General features: G+C 33.2%; 1 protein-coding gene across 2 annotated transcripts in view; it reads left to right on the top strand.

Moving 5' to 3' along the window:
* alpha-Man-IIb (alpha-Mannosidase class II b) overlaps positions 1–15,044 on the top strand; it is an 89,483-nt gene that overhangs the window by 12,738 nt on the left and 61,701 nt on the right. The window contains exon 1 of one of the 2 annotated variants that reach the window (XM_085814776.1): positions 1,450–2,617. The exons of the other annotated variant lie outside the window; for it this stretch is intronic. The gene's annotated coding sequence lies outside the window, so the exon portion shown is untranslated. Of the gene's footprint in view, positions 1–1,449; positions 2,618–15,044 lie in introns of those variants that run through there. 2 annotated transcript variants of the gene reach the window in all.

Genomic DNA, 15,044 nt, shown 5'->3' with positions numbered 1-15,044 from the left:
AGTATTTTTTAACTTTTCATTCTTTAACTTTCGAGTAAACTTTCTTACTTTTCACAGTTGCGAACGGAAAAACAATGTCTAAAACTAATAATATTTTTTCCTTTTTCTCCAAAATTTTCATTTTTTAATTTTACAAAATTTTATTCTGATTTTACATAATTGAGCTCGCCCTATGTTTTTGGTTTTATAATAGGACTATGAATATTATTTTCATTTTGAAAATTAATTGATTAATTTAATCAGTAACATTTTCTCCTTTTTTATACAGTGATAGTTTCATCTTTAGCATTTTTAGGCCTTTTTGGTGATTTTTTAGTTTATTTTTTGTATTATGTAAATTTTGTACTGTAGAAGAAAGAAAAAATGTCAGGAAAAGGAGCGAATTTAATGAGACTATTAAATTTAATTAACTATGTAAAGGAAATTGGATTAATTTTAAAGCGGTTTAAAGTCTCAGTGAGTTCATTTAAACGAAATATTTTTATCGTCTCTCATTAATCAACTCGGTTAAAGGCTTCAAAACACTTTTCTCTTTGACAAATTCTGTTTGAAACATTAATCAAATGGAATTATTAAAATTATTATTGTTTTGGTTTAATCAATACATAATTCCTTCTTTTTATTGTTTTCTTTGAAATGTAAATTTTGTTTCAAATATGGTATTTTTCTTTTACTAATGTTTTACTAATATGTTTCACGGCAATAAAAGGTTGGCCTTTAAACATTTATGTGACTTTTTCTTTCTCGTATAGAGTTTTAATTTTTTAAGCTGTTTATATATGTAATCATTACCAGGATGCAGGATAATGCAGGAAAATTATTCTATCTAAACAGTATAGTTTCGAAGTACATGACGCCCTTCGTCATTCAGGCTTCTCTGTCCTAATCATTTATGTAGGGCTGTTTAATTTAAATTCCTGTTTGATTTAGAAATGCGATCCCATCTTCTATAAAATTATGAGGTGCTAAGAGAAGGATTAATTTATTTTTATTTAAAAATAATTGAATAAATTTTATTTAAAAATTTTAATTCAAAAATCTGTATAGCTATGATAGGTAAAAAATGAACTATTTTGAAATCTAGTCAAGTTCTGGTAAATTACATTAGAAATTTAAAAAAACAGTCGTTTGAAAGATTGATATTTAATCTATCCGAGAGAAAATTATCTGTTATTCAATTTATCCGATACGATTTAATTTATCCGAATTATCCGATACTAAACTTTCAGTGATAATATTATTTCATCATAAATTAAAGCCGGAGATAGTTTGCTATGCATTTAATGAAAAAAAGATTCAATTATACAAGATTTTTTTTTTCCTGGATCTTTTTGTGCTTGAGTTTTCCAGTAAATATTTCAGTAAGAGAAGAGATAACGATTTCTATTTTGCAATGACTCGAAATTTGCGCTTTGAAAACAATAAAATGTTCTTCGAGGTGTTTTAAATATGGAGGGGGAAGGGAATTTATTATCATTCTGACTAATTTAAAATGTTATTTAATTTTTTATCTGTGGGATTTTGGTTTCGCAAATTTTAGGTCTTTTACGAGTGGAGCATTGAAACCATAAAATCCAGCTGATATGATATACTCAGTTTACTGATAAGACTGACCTTGAGACTGAATGAATAATGCATGCAAAAATAAATACGGTAGATGAAACCGTGGTTTCTATTTGTATAATCCAAGATGTATCACGTAAAACTGCAAACATAATTAAATTGCAGTCTTTGAAAGAACGACAGGTTACTATCACTTTTCCCCTGATAGATATTAAATAATTAAACAAGTCTATGAGCTGAGAAATTTTAACTGAATCATATAAAAGTTTTCTATTGAACTTTTGTTATGACTACATATAAAGGTGCAAAGTATAATAGCGTGCAGTACAATACAAATTGCAAGTAACGTACTATTAAATACAGTAAAGTCCCTCATAAATGATACCCAACTAACTGTCAATTTCAAAATTACGGTTTAAATTTAGACATTAAAAATGTCTAAACCGAAATTTAGGCCTTTGAGGTAAAAAAAAAAAAAAAAAAAAAAAAAATACACAATGGGCTAACAATCTGAAGATTTAAATGTGGGAAACTTTTATGTTAGGTTTCTACCACCCAACGTCACAAGCCAACGAATTATCCAGATTATAAACTATCGATCCCTTTTCATGCGTAGATATGTTAACTTTTGTAGGTAGTGTCTATGATTTTCAGAAACAATTTGCATTGAAAGATGTCATATTTACTTTGACTTTTGCTTACAAAGTTTGAATGATAAGAACATTATTTTGCATTGCTGCTGGTGTAAATTGTGGCCTATCTTTATGTTCATAGATTACGAGTCGAATTATGAAGACTTTGCCCGGTGCTTTTATCCGACATCGGATTTAGTTATATGTTCGAAAGAGATTAGTGTTAGCAAAAAGGAGGTGCAAGCTTGAATGGGTATATATAGATCTGTTCCCGTAACACAGTCCCTCAAGATGATGATGAAATAATCTGACATGTACTAGGATAGGAGAAAAGTGATGAAAAGGAAGGATAAAATGGAAACGACACTCGGACTAAGAGAGAGTTACTTGGAAGGAAGCTGGCGAAGGATTTGCAGACTTTGGTAAGTTTTACCGAGCAGCGTAATCTGTATCTGTAACGAGATGTTATGAAGTATCACTATATGCACAGCAAGTTTTTTAAACTCTGGCGATAAACTTAACAGCAGACATATATTGAAAGTTTTATGTCTTCATGCAAAGAAATTCGTGATATTGTAGATAGATGGTAGTTTTAAAATATTGTCTAATTTTATTTTTTTGAAATATAAAATCATCATCATGTGGTATAATTTAAAATAATCTATATGATTTTCAGTATTTAATACTGGCTGACAGATCGAAAAATATTACCAATAGACTTTGCATATTGCATTTTCATAGATGGCATCATAAAATATGAGCAGATAAATTCTTAGAAATATAAGACTTGATTATATTATTAAGAAAAAACTCTTATCCGGAATTGGTGAGGTCCCTAAGGTTAAGAGAAATTTTATTGTATTTACGTATTAGCGTAACCACCTTAATAAAAGTCGCTAAGTTCTCAGAATGCGCCAAAGTTTGGCAGCAATACGCATTACATTTCCTCAGCTTTAAGAAACAACGTTGCCATTTTCGTATATGTTCTTTTTGTTCTATTCAGAGTTGCAAAGTCTTTTATAAACAAATACTGATGTATTTTATCTAAAACTTCTTTTTATAAACATGCGCTTAATCAGATTGGACTGCGGTAAAACTAATTGGGTAAAATTTCTGCAAGAAAAAAGTATTTCGTCATAAAACTGCTAAAGGGAACGATTGCTTTTAATGTACTCTTTAAGTGCTACTCTGCCACGGGATTTCCACCAGAAAAAAAAAAAAAAAAAAAAAAAAAAAAAAAAAAAAAAAAACACCCGTTTGTTAAAAGTAAGTTTATCTATTGATTTTCAGGAGGAATGTATGTTTATAATAAATAACTTTTGCAATTATAAGTCATTATATCTTTTTCTGTAAGAAGTTGCGAAATTTCGCCGAGGTATGAATACCTATTGTTATTTTTCGATAGCTGAACATTTCCTGGGGAACAAATTCATCCGAAAATTCTGCCCATCTCAACAGGGAGAACTTTGCCTGAGGCTTGCATCAGAGGATGTTATACCCGCAGGAGGGGGAGGCGCACACATACAGCCACACGGGTATCCAACTCTCACCCGTGATTTTCGGACTGTCAGCTTCTATAGCTGTATTAATCCGACATGTCCGATTATTAGAGCTATAGTGATTAGCGGAGTTAGTTGACATATTAGTTAAGGAGTTAGATAAAGATTTAAAAATTGGTTAGCAAGAATGACAGGACTTTATTAATGGTACGCATAATGTGGCTGGAGCAGAAGGAAGTTCACCGAGTTGAAAATTTTGAACTAATCTTATTAGAAAGTATTATTTTAAGGGGTTGGAAAACCTGTTTGCTAAAGGAATGTTTAAGTTTCCGGAATGAAGAATGTTCGAGTTTTTCTAGTATATTGAAGCCCCATCAGTGGCCGAATAGTTAGGAGTTCGACATTGTTTGAGTTCGATCCCAGGAGAACGGACTAGTTGATTGGTTCTCATAGTTTTCTCCATGTATAACTTGAATACGAGCTAGTTTCCTTCAGAAAATCCTTCATGCAGGCATCTTCTCTTAGATAGTCATGATGGCATTGCTGTATTCAGTTCATCTAAGGTAACCTCTAGTTTTAAACTGTATTCGGAATTTAATTTTTCGAGTTTGACCTGCCGACTGCAGTTTTAACACTCGGATTTTGTTTTCAATGAGTACATTTGTTTATACACCGTGTCCATAGTAGTCCTTATACAGCCTTTATGCAACAGTTGGTTGTTGATATATACCTTAGCCCTTAAAAGAATATTAAATGACGCAAACATTTTATGTCTGCGCATTTTAAAGTTTAAGAAATTAATTATGTTTGTAAAAATTATGAAATCTAGCTTTTGATACTGTCGCGAGATCCCTATAGTTATGTTTAGCAGTTTGTATTAATCTAAAAAATAAGACACGAGAGGTTTGTCTTCTGAAAGACAAAAATTCACAAAGATATTTTATTTTAAAGTTTAGGATATGTATGGATTCTACAGCGCCATCAAACTTATCGCCGTTTAAATATTATATAATCATAATCTAGTTATAAAAAATTCATTTGTATGAATTTCCATTTGTATGAATTTCATTTGTAAGAATTTCCATTTTTAATTTGTACAAATAATATTGTGAGTTAACTGCATGCATAACTTGCAGCATACCACTATCGTGAAGACCAGTCTCAACCTGGCGGCTCACGGTCCGCACTCGTCTCCTGAAGCAATTTTACGCAAGTCATGAATGCATTTCAATTATGTATTTGGTGTAAATATGGTGCTTATAGTTTTAGAGACATAAGAGATATAGACTGATCTTATGTGTGCGACTGTTATTCAAGGAAAAAGAGAATTAATAGGTTGAGGCTTTGTTTCTTTATGTTGTATAAAGGTGGAAGAAATTTCCACTTCGGTATAATTAGGAAATTTAGTTCACTAGGTAACATTGGTATTTCCAGTTTTTTTTTTTTTTTTTTCATTTTATTTAATTGAGTTGTACTTTTGATATATATTTTTCTTCAGCCAGTCACTTGTATAGTTGGATGCACTGCTGTGCAGTTCATATTGCTATATAGATGGAGCCAAGCTAACGTACGTCTTGTAAAACCTGCTTGTTGTTAAATATAACCTATTGTTTACCAATACCTATCATTTAGCACTGTGCATTTCTTTTTAATGTTGCTTTCGCATGAGAATTCATCTTGATGAATTCGAATTGTAAAAGTGATTTTAATCAACCCTTTACCCCATGTTTTTAACAAAGGGGTGAAAGAAAACTGGACGTAGAATAACCCATTTTTAAGATAAATTGGAAATATGTACTTTTGGGGTGATATGCGGAATAAAATTGTATGCTTTTTCTTTGTATTAAAGGAATATGACTTCCAAAAATGTAGTTTTCGTATAGCCACTGCAAAACGAGTAAATGTAAATGTAAAATTTTAATGTAAATTTAATTAATTAATGTAAATTAATATAAAATGATAAATGTAAATTTGAAATGTCAGAAAACAGTTAGCAGGAAGAAAATTATAGTTTCTGAATTATGGCTTACAGCGACATCAAACGAATTTTACTGAAGCAAATAAATCCAATTGAAGGAAGAGTTTACACAAGTGTTGCGTTCTGGCGTACTATTGCAAAAGGTTTAAAGCGATTACTGATGGCGAATTCTTTGAGAGATTGTTTAAGTCAGCTGATAATGCTGTTAAGATTGCTGATTATTTGTCCTGACAAACAACAATCATTTATTTGATCTAAGTATGTTATTTGGTGACGTGCAACACGATAGCGAAATTGATTAACAAAATCGCTGGTGATTTACGATGTCATTTATAGCATACATTCTGTAGTATTTTCAGTAACAGAGGGTGAGAATACTGGCATCATAGATGAAGCGTAACGTGATGTTTTCGTACCAGGTGTTTGCTGTTGATGATTTTGAAGTAATTGAGGAATTATTTCCAATAATAAACGGAAAACATTATGCTGTTTTCTATTAAAAAAAAAACTGTAATAGTTAAATATAATATAGTTGGATTTTCAAGTGACGGTGCTTCTCGTACGAGCTCTGAATTTTTAGAAAGGGTGTTCTGAACAGGGGCGTAGCTAGAGGGGGACAAGGGGGGCATCTGTTCCCGAGCGCAGAATCCAAGGGGCGCCAAACTGATGTTAGGACATTTTAGAATTAAATGTTTTCCATCCTTGGCAAGCAGTAGGGGGCGCGAAATCTTCAGTTGTCCCTGGGCGCTGAAAACCCTAGCTACGACTCTGGTTCTGAAACTTAAAAATTAATGATGTAGGTCAGTTTTTGTTGCACGGCAGTCAACAAAAGGTTTTTAGGTATGTTATTTCTTATAAGAAATATAAACTTTTACAGTATATATAACGAAGAAAAACGGAAGAACATATAAAAAATAGATTTCGTAATTTTTACGAAATTGACTTTATTTTTTAATTTATAAAAAGCCAAAACATGAATATGTGCGTCATTTAAAACATTGTTATAATAGGAAATATGTGTCTACGACCTACATTTGCAAATAAAAACGCCCAATATGGACTTATGAACATAATACATATGAAGTTTTTCAATAGTTTCCTCTCTTAGATACTAATTAATTTTATTATTTACTGTTATAAAATGTAAACAAATCTATAAAAGAAATAGAAAATTTTTTATATTTTATATCAGGGTTTCTTAAACTTTTTGAGGAAACTTTCTTAAACTTTTTTGGGAACACCAGAATATTTACGAAAATTTTGTGGGACCCCATAAGCATTGCGCAAATCCGACACATGCGTGAGTGAAACTATTAGTTTCTTCACTTGTACTGTAATACACTAGTGCAGTTTTAGGTCATTAACTTTAATTTTCAAAGTAAAATGAACGTTTATATAATAAAAAAAAAAAAAAAAATGCGTCGAAACTTTTTCGTTTTTTCTTTGTGTATATTATCTTATCTTTATATATTTTCAGATACATTATGTAGAAATATTTGGTAATTGTAAAATCATTACAATAAGTTAGAGAAGTATCAAAATTGCAAAAATTTTTGGCGACCCCCTACTGCAGGTCTCGCGACCCACAGTTTAAGAAATACTGTTCTGTATCATAGAACTGACACAAATAGCTGATTTTCATCTTGCTAAAGGTAAACATAAAATTTCAGTAAATTTCTTGTTATTCTGTAAGTTTTTTGTTTTTTATAACCTTCTAAGAAGCATTACTTTTTATTAGCTAACTTATTGTTGCAATATAAAATACAAAATGTATATCAATCCATTGTTTGTGCTTGCTAGCGGTGATTCAGTAGTTTATCAGTAGATATTACACAATTTACATGCGTCGAAAGGGAGTCACGCCATATTAATCTTTTAACTTGTTTCAGTGATATAATTGCAGTTATTTATTAAATTAGATATTCATGTTATGCGCTGGTATTATTAATTATATAATTATTCTTTATGCGAAATACACTCGTGCTCCAAAAATAAATAGCAAACTCAAAAAGAAAATGTACGAATGTGAAAAGGGGAGTTAAAACACAAATTTACGTATGAGGTTGAGTTTGAGGTTGGATCGTGGAATGCAAATAGGCAACTAAATTAGCATAAAACGCAATCCCGCAGTCACAACATAACGCCTAAAAAGGGGGCATACCAGACCCATGTGTCAGTTCGCAAGTAGCTATAGTTACGTCCAATCGGAGATAGCCAAACCGGAAAGCGTGAGCCAAAGACACCATTTGCACGTGAAATGCATTGAAGGGCTGTCGGGATGTTGCAAGCTGGTGCAAGACAATCCGCTGTTGCGAGAGAGCTGAATGGGCATCGCAGTATCATCTGTGAAATCGTTACCAAAAGGAACGAAACCCCGTAGAAGACGTGGATCTGGACGCCAGAGGATTACCACAACGGCAGAAATCGCTGTCATGTGCAACACGGCTGTAGATCACTAATAGCACGAAGGCTGGTGGCTCATTTCTCTGCTGCTGCAGGACGGTCCATATCTCGCCAAACTGTGTCGCGTCGACTGCAGGAAGGTGGACTACATCTCCGACAACCTGTGGTTTGTGCGACCTTTGTGGTCAATGCATGTCAGAGCGCCGCTGAACTGGGCTCGTGAACATCGTAGTTGAAATGCCAGAGCAGTGCAGCCACGTACTCTTTATGGACGAGTCTCTATTTAATGTCCAGAACGATTCCCGAAAGGCAGTTGGACCTATTGGGATGACGGATAGCATGTTGCAGTGTAACGCCAGGCACCTTCCACGAGCTCCGACACGCATTACTACAGGAATGAGCGCTGCTGCCACAACAAGCGGTCAACGACATTGTTGCCAGCTTGCTTCACCGTTGTCAAGCATGATGCATTTCAACTAGATGTTATCACGTCCGTTATTAGTGTGATTTTCCATTGCACATTCTTCAGACCCATTTGGTCTTTCACGATGTGATGGTAGTAATACATCTGTTTTTGTATATCTTTGCTTTATTAATTGCTATGTGGTGTAATAATGTCACATTAACCCCTTGCATCAGTTTCACGCATATCTATTAAATAGTTTTTTTAATAATTCCGTGATCTGCCTTTGTTGCTTATTTTTTGAGCAGGTATGTACACGATTAAACTATATATAACTGCGATAACGGAAGAATATTCCATTTCATTGACCCTTCATCATCCCCTTTTTTTGGCTTAGTTTTATACGTAGTTTTAGTATACGTAGTTAAATTTCAATAGCTTTTTGTGGTGGAATTGTAAAATTATCTTTCGTTTTCCTCTTTCTTCTTCTCAGTCTGAATCTTGCGGTATCAAAACAAATATTGGTTTAGAAAATTCATTTCTAATTCTACAATCTGATTTATCCAGTACTGGTGTTGGTTGCATTTTATACAACATTCGGACTTGAGCATTTTATTTACCTACGCATTGTTTTTTTCTTTTAGGAATATAGCTAAGGAAAATCACAGTGAGATACATCAAACTGTGAAATTCAATGGATTGTATATTCTATAAGATAGTGTCAGATGTATTTTGAGAAGGCAATAATAATAATAAAAAAAGTATTTATTATCTACTATGTGACTGTCTTCATTTAATACAGTAATTTGTGGCTTGAACCGTGACACTTTGATGAGCCACCGTATTCTTTTCGTATTTTCTGGCCTCACGAAACTAGTTTAATTGGCTGTCGCCATTGTCTCGTATTGCGGGTCAGTTGCTGCAGCGAATGGATTCCGCTCGTGTCACGTTAAGCGATGTTTTTGCGATTAGTTAAAATACTTCACGCCAGGCACAATGGCTTACATTCAGCAAAATCCGCCACAAGAAGTACGTCGTGACCAGACTCGGAAAGGACTTCTGTACACAGTTGTAGATCATTCAGAAATGAAGGTCATGTTGTAGAGGAATTAGGTTGTGTAATTTTTGAGTCTTTTCTTTGTGCATAAATATGAAATTTTTTATTCTAGCGTGTGAGCTACGAATAGAAATCTAGAGGCTTGATATAAATAAAGACAAGAATACATGTGATTGACAAAGGCAGATCACGCAGGGAAAATAATCATAACGCTTTGAAAAATATGGATCAGTGCAAAACGTTTCTCAACTTGTAAAAGCATATACCTTACCCGCTCATGCTATCTTAGCGGAAATAATTCTTACTGCATTTGGCATTATGCTTTTTAATAGAGATTCGGGCAAGTTACAAAAATTCAGGCACTAAGAATGATAGCTTATGTCATCGATTATGCAAGTTCCAGTTACCTTCAAAATTTGAGATAGGTCTCCAAAATATAAGAGATGTGATATATATATCAATTTGTAGAGATTTAAATCTCCTTCAATGAAATTTCTCACTCTTGTTAGATTCAAGCGCATCAAAGTCATGACGTTGTTTTCCAGGAAGGTATCGCAAAAACTCTTCCAGAGAAAAGATTACCGTATTACGTTGTTTTATTTCACCTCACCGCTTCTTATATACGGAGATTTCATGCTTTCATAATATGCTTTGACTACATAAATATCATATTTTTTTATACAGAAAAGAGAGCATAGCAAAGGATTTGAGTGTAACGCAACACCAAACTACCTACTTCACTTTTCTATCCTATTTTACACTTCTGTTAATGGGGTGGATGTAAATTCATAGAAGATTCGAGGTTTAAGCGCTTAATTGAGTTATGAATTTGTAAATTGATATCGGCGAACTGTGAAAACATTTTACGACATTTTGTCAGTTTTGCAAATCATAACTACTATCACAATCTACTATATGGAAATAGCGTATATACTTGTAGGAAGTTGGATGCAACATAATAGCAGATTTCATTTAGTACATCTAACTGGAAGGTGTTTTAATAACGGGGGGGGGGTGACGCGCTGTGAAACATTTTCAGGTATCATTTTTTAATAAGTGTTCTACATATTAAAGGTAACTAAAGCTTTTAAATGTATGCCTGTCATAAAATAATAATAATAATAAACTTTATGCTCGTTCCTGCTATTAAAAACAACTGCAGAGTTATTATCCGTCATTTCTCAACTTCTTGTTAGGAGGAAGGAAGAATTCGGCAAAACTGAGCCCCATTTTAGAAACTCATTAAACTTTGGCTCGAAGCTTGGCAGCCTCAGCCGATCCTCAACTTCCTAAGGCTAGGAGAAGGAGTAGTCGAACTCTGGTCATTCGCCTCTATGCCCACGTAGAGGGGTCTAAACTAAGAACCTAAGTCGTGAACCCTTTTTACGCCAGAGCCGAGGCTTCCTGAGTGCAGATTTAAACGGTCTAACATGTTTTCTTAAGATAAAACAAAGAATAATAACATTTATTTTAATGTAAAGATTAGAGTAAAATGTATCTTTATGTAATTAATGTAAAATTTTAAAGAGTACGTGAAATTACCTTGATGTGTTATTTAAACATTGGACTCCACATATAAGACGAACATAGCTATTCAGAAAACATTTTAAAGGAAGAAACATTGTCTTATATTCCGGCTAATGAATCTCACTTAAGCCTCAACTGATCGTATATAGTGGACCAATAATGGGTATCCGTGGACCAATGGATCTCATAGAAGCCTCATACAGAACAACAGTTAGCCTGTGATAGTAATAGGCTGCTTATAATGTTGTTAGAATTTGGAATTTGATTCATCGTTGGATTTCACGATCTGCTGTTGTTAATTCTGAGATGCCCCAAATTTTGCAGTGGCCTCGGGCCCATGTTAAGAATTCCAGTAATCCGTTTACGTTCTTTAGTTGCTGCATCTTGTCTGTTAGCTGCCATGTGATGCTATTTAAGTGAATGCATGCAGTCTTCGTCATGCGTAGTAGCTGTTCTGCTGTTCACAATCTTTTGCGTTACTTCAGTTTCGTCTGGTTTTATTCAGCTCACACAGGCCTTCATTTTTCCGCAGTTCTCATTCATAAAGAAAGTTTGAACCGTTTGCTGTGTTCTGGAGAAATCCCTTCAGAAACTGAATCGATAAAACACAACACTGATAGTCAATCCAGGTTCAGATCCTTTACATGAGGTGGCTACTTCATATAGTTTTCGTGTTCTCTTCCAAGCGTAACATAAATGCGAGCCAGTTTTCCTTCTAAAATCCTCCGCGAAAATATTACTCTCTTTGCGTAATATGCCTCTTGTAATTGGTTTTGGTCAATCGATCAACCATCCAGCCGTTTAAGAAACGGTTAAATTCCGAACTTCCTATTCATGAGACTACTTCTTGGAAAATATCTCATTCACAAAGTAAAGTAGCCTTAAAAACTCGGAAAAAATTAAATACCTTCCGTCCTCTTTGTTGGGGATAGGTCTTCGTAGCTTCACTGAAGAAAGAAGGTGTTTTAATCACCGTGTATTATGCTGCTCCCTTTGAAAATGCAAGCAATTGATCAGTTAAAAAAAAAAAAAAATCCTAAACTAATTTTTATTGATAATTGAGATTAAGGGGAATAGAAAATAGTACATATATGGATAGAGAGAAAAGCAGAAAGAGGATTTACATTTGGGCGGGTTTTAACAAAGATAGAATGCCCATTCTATTCCGCTTTCTTATCTTAGTCTGTTAAAGGAAAATTTCTTGTGAAAAAGGGCGATAATTTTTGCCATTTCAGTAAATCTAATGTCGTAAAAGTCATCAAATTTAAATACCTGTCATATTTTGAAAGTATTCATTTCTAAGCAGCTATCCTGGATATGGCCTGAATTTTTTAATAAGGTGCTGGATGATTTTTATCTTTTAAAGTATCGGAACCTTGTGTAATTTTAGGGCAATGACTATTTGTCGTTTGTAAGTTTGAGTTAAGCCTGTTGTTGGCGCATTTTACGCCAACGAATCTCGCCAAATTATCGCCTCCTACGATTGAGGCAACAGACTTGAAGAAGAAATCTAACCGGTCTGACGTGAGCAATTACTTGTAACCGAAGCTCACAATTAAATTGTATTTTGCTTCACTGTAAATATTTGTATATGATGTTTTTCTAAATAAAAGAATAAAAAACGAAGCAGTGAAGCTGGTCCGTCGATAAAAAATAACCTTTAAGAAAAATAAGTTTATTCATCTGGCTCCGTCGACCCTGGAGCCTACTTCAGCGGTATGGATATATTAATGAAAAGCAAAGCATCCCTAAAGGGGAAAATAACTAGATTCGAAACTTTTGTGCAAACTGCAAATAATGATGTGGACTTAGTTGAACTTAAAGTTAAACTAAAGAACATTCAAGCTCTTCAAAAGAAAGTTGATGAACTACGAAGTGCGTGCTACGCACAAAGTGAAATGAAAGATGATGATCTGACCAAAATTGATGACGACTTAAACCAATGTGATGATCGTCTGGAAAAACTGGAGGTAAGAATTGAAATTCTCATTAATTCTTATAATAAGTTAAATTCTGCAAAAGCAGTAAATGTTACTGAAAGTAATGTAGATGAAAATTTTCAAATCAATACTAATATCCCAGCGTTAGTTTTGCCTGAATTTTCAGGAAAATATGAAGAATTTAGTTCAGTTAAAACTCAATTTGATGATTTAATTAAAAATAATGTTCAGCTGAGTCATTCACAGAAATTATATTATCTAAGATCTTGTCTTACTAATGATGCTAAGCATTTAGGTAGTAACTTTGATAATTTTGAATCTTTGTACAATGCTTTAGAATCTCGCTATGATAATGAACGTCTGATTGTTGACATTCATGTGCAGAATATTTTAAATTTTGAAAAGATTCAATCCGAAAATGCGAAAGATATCAGAAGTATGATTGATTGTATACAAAAGAATTTACGCGCTTTGAAAGTATTAAAATATGAACAGAACAAGTTATGTGATGTTTTTCTAATAAATATTCTTCTTCAAAAACTAGATAAAGAATCTAGAAAAAATTTTGAATTATCTCACAAATCGAAAGTAGTTCCAACATTTGACGAGTTTATTAGATTTTTGGAACAGCGTGAATCAGTTTTGTTATCTATAAATAGAAATATTACACCCGGAAGTAAGGTTAATATAAACAAGAATTCCACTCCTTCCCATAAATCGAAGGTTCTTTTGACAAATGAAAATAAAAATAAAAACTGTGTAGTGTGTAGGAGCTTTCATCCTATTTTCCTTTGCGATACATTCTTAAAGTTAAGTGTTCATGAAAGATTAAAATTAATTCGTTCACATAAACTCTGCGAATTATGTCTAAAGCAAAATCATAAGAAAAGTCAGTGTCTCTCGAAATTTAAATGCGCTTGCGGAAAAAAACACAATAAATTAATATGCATGGATAATGAGGGTCATTCGAAGACTCCTTGTCGCTCGGTGACGCCACTTAGACAAAACAAAAGTGAGCTCGATGCCGCCGCTGGAAAATGTGACTCAGAATTGAAAGCGTTGAGTGTTTTAAGTAACAAGAATAAACAAAAAAGAAAAACTGTACTTTTTTCTACTGCAGAGATTTATGTCCGTGACGCCAATAATCGAAGAATAAAAATCCGTGCGATTTTAGACAGCGCATCTAATATATGTGTTCTTACAGATAAAATAAGTGAATGCTTAGGAATAAAAGGGAGAAAATTAAAATGCCTGTTACAGGTCTTAATGGATCAATTCAAAATATTAAATGGAAAGTGAATACATTTATTTCAAATGAAGAATGTACCTTTAATGAACCAGTTGAATTCTTGATTGTAAATAAGATAACAGGACTAACTCCGTGTACTACGTTAGATATTTCGAAAGTAGAAATTCCACAATTTTTAAATTTAGCTGACAAATCATTTTATGAAGCTTCAGAGGTACATGCCCTTATAAGTGCTGATTTATTTTTTAAGGTTTTGAAAAATAATACGTATAAAATAAATGATGATTTATTGTTTAAAGAGTATGAGTTCGGATGGATCGCATGCGGGAAGCTTAACGAAATACAACCTTCTTATCAGGGACATTGTTTTCTTGTGCAAAATGACTCTCTTCAAAATACTTTAAAACTTTTCTTTGATTTAGAGGGACTTGGTATTCGTGATGATCCAGTTTTGCATGAAAAGGATCAGGCAATGGAAATTTTTAATGACACCGTTGAATTTAAAAATGGACGTTATGTAGTACAACTACCTTTTAGGAAACATTATGAAGAATTATCTGATAATTATTCCTTGGCGCGGCAGCGTTTTCAGAATTTGTGGAGAAGATTTAGTCATGATCCTGAGTTACATCAACAATACCGTGAAATTATTTGTGATTATTTAAAAGAAGGCATAATCAGCATCGTAAATCCTGATACAAAAGAAAATCCTTTAAATAGGCCTATATATTATTTGCCTCACCAGGCTGTGCGGAAAGAAAGTAGTTTAACGTCGAAAACTAGGATCGTCTTT

This window comes from Stegodyphus dumicola, chromosome 4 (genome assembly GCF_044657685.1).
Source record: "Stegodyphus dumicola isolate Sdum_Otavi_A_Nest chromosome 4, ASM4465768v1".
NCBI classification, from domain to species: domain Eukaryota; kingdom Metazoa; phylum Arthropoda; class Arachnida; order Araneae; family Eresidae; genus Stegodyphus; species Stegodyphus dumicola.
The sequence above is the reverse complement of the archived record's forward strand: the minus strand, read 5'-3'. Positions and strand labels throughout refer to the sequence as shown.